The sequence below is a fragment of the Arachis duranensis genome, chromosome 1 (assembly GCF_000817695.3).
Source record: "Arachis duranensis cultivar V14167 chromosome 1, aradu.V14167.gnm2.J7QH, whole genome shotgun sequence".
Taxonomy (NCBI): domain Eukaryota; kingdom Viridiplantae; phylum Streptophyta; class Magnoliopsida; order Fabales; family Fabaceae; genus Arachis; species Arachis duranensis.
This window is the reverse complement of record NC_029772.3, coordinates 76,119,776-76,122,543: the sequence shown is the minus strand read 5'-3', so window position 1 is coordinate 76,122,543 and position 2,768 is coordinate 76,119,776.

Below are 2,768 nucleotides of genomic sequence, written 5' to 3'. Positions count from 1 at the left end.
TGTTCTTAATTGAAAAAGATAAGAATTGCATGAATTTTGAATTTTATAACAGATTAATTATTTTGATGTGGTGGCAATACTTTAACTTCTGAATGTATGCGTGAACAGTGCATATGTCTTTTGAATTTGTTGTTGATGAATGTTGGCTCTTTAAAGAATGATGAAAAAGGAGACATGTTACTGAGGATCTGAAAAATCATAAAAATGATTCTTGAAGCAAGAAAAAGCAGTGAATACAAAAAAAAAGGAGAAGGAGAAAAACGAAAAAAAAGGGAGAAAAGAAAACAAAAAAAAAAGAGAGAAAAAGAAAGAAATAAAGTTGTGATCCAAGGCAAAAAAAGTGTGCTTAAGAACCCTGGACACCTCTAATTGGGGACTCTAGCAAAGCTGAGTCACAATCTGAAAAGGTTCACCCAGTTATGTGTCTGTGGCATGTATGTATCCGGTGGTAATACTGGAAGACAGAGTGCTTTGGGCCACGGCCAAGACTCATAAAGTAGCTATGTTCAAGAATCATCATACTTAACTAGGAGAATCAATAACACTATCTGGATTCTGAGTTCCTATAGAAGCCCATCATTCTGAATTTCAAAGGATAGAGTGAGATGCCAAAACTGTTCAGAGGCAAAAAGCTAAAAGCCCTGCTCATCTAATTAATACTGATCTTCATAGATGCTTTTGGAATTCATTGCATATTCTCTTCTTTTTATCTTATTTGATTTTCAGTTGCTTGGGGACAAGCAACAATTTAAGTTTGGTGTTGTGATGAGCGGATAATTTATACGCTTTTTGGCATTGTTTTTAGTATATTTTTAGTATGTTTTAGTATATTTTTATTAGTTTTTAGTTAAAATTCACTTTTCTGGACTTTACTATGAGTTTATGTGTTTTTCTATGATTTCAGGTATTTTCTAGCTGAAATTGAGGGACCTGAGCAAAAATCTGATTTAGAGGCTGAAAAGGACTACAGATGCTGTTAGATTCTGACCTCCCTGCACTCGAAGTGGATTTTCTTGAGCTACAGAAGCCCAATTGGCGCGCTCTCAACTGTGTTGGAAAGTAGACATCCTGGGCTTTCCATCAATGTATAATAGTCCATACTTTGCCCAAGATTTGATGGCCCAAACTGGCGTTCCAAATCAGCTCAAAACTGCCCAGCATTAAGCGCCGGAACTGGCACAAGAATGGGAGTTAAACGCCCAAATTGGTATAAAAGCTGGCGTTTAACTCCAAGAGAAGTCTCTACACGAAAATGCTTCAATGCTCAGCCCAAGCACACACCAAGTGGGCCCGGAAGTGGATTTTTATGTCATTTACTCATTTCTGTAAACCCTAGGCTACTAGTTCTCTACAAATAGGACCTTTTGCTATTGTATTTTCATCTTTTGATCACTTTAGATCTTAGATCAGATCTTGGTTCTTCTGGTTCCCTCTCTAGGGCCAAACCCAATGATCACTATTATCACTTATGTATTTTCAACGGTGGAGTTTCTACACACCATAGATTAAGGTGTGGAGCTCTGCTGTACCTCGAGTATTAATGCAATTACTATTGTTCTTCTATTCAATTCAGCTTGTTCTTATTCTAAGATATTCATTTGCACCCAAGAACATGATGAATGTGATGATTATGTTACACTCATCATCATTCTCACTTATGAACGTGTGCCTGACAACCACTTTCGTTCTACAAGCAAACAAGGCTTGAATGTTTATCTCTTGGATTCCTTAATCGGAATCTTCGTGGTATAAGATAGAACTGATGGCGGCATTCAAGAGAATCCGGAAGGTCTAAACCTTGTCTGTGGTATTCTGAGTAGGATTCAATGATTGAATGACTGTGACGAGCTTCAAACTCCTGAAGGCTGGGCGTTAGTGACAGACGCAAAAGAATCAATGGATTCTACTCCAACCTGATTGAGAACCGATAGATGATTAGCCATGCCGTGACAGGGTGCGTTGAACATTTTCACTGAGAGGATGGGAGGTAGCCACTGACAACGGTGAAACCCTACATACAGCTTGCCATGGAAAGGAGTAAGAAGGATTGGATGAAGACAGTAGGAAAGCAGAGAGACGGATGGGACAAAGCATCTCCATATGCTTATCTAAAATTCTTACCAATGAATTACATAAGTATCTCTATCTTTATCTTTATGTTTTATTCATCATCCATAACCATTCATTTGAGTCTGCCTGACTGAGATTTACAAGATGACCATAGCTTGCTTCATACCAACAATCTCCGTGGGATCGACCCTTACTCGCGTAAGGTTTATTACTTGGACGACCCAGTGCACTTGCTGGTTAGTTGTGCGAAGTTGTGATAAAGAGTTGAGATTGCAATTGAGCGTACCATGTTGATGGCGCCATTGATGATCACAATTTCGTGCACCAGAAGGCAACTATCTACCCTGAATCCTAAGCTTGAAATACATCCTATGAGACTAACCAAATAATAAGATCCCAATAAGAAAAGAGAAATAGCAATAAAAGTGAAAAGGAAAGAAACACAATAAGAAACAATGCTAGGCACCAAGGGTTTTAAGATTGAGGCATATGTCTGTGGTGTTCATGTACAAGGGATATGCTGGGATGAATAAGCTCTTAGGGGTGCCTCATCACTTGGTAACTTGGATTAACTAATCCGGGATTATCAGCTGAAAGTCCACTATCAAGAGTGACCCTTGCTACAAAACACTTAGTAACCCAAAGAGGTGCTGGACACCAAGGTCTCAAGAAAGAAAAATAACAAACCATGTGCCTGT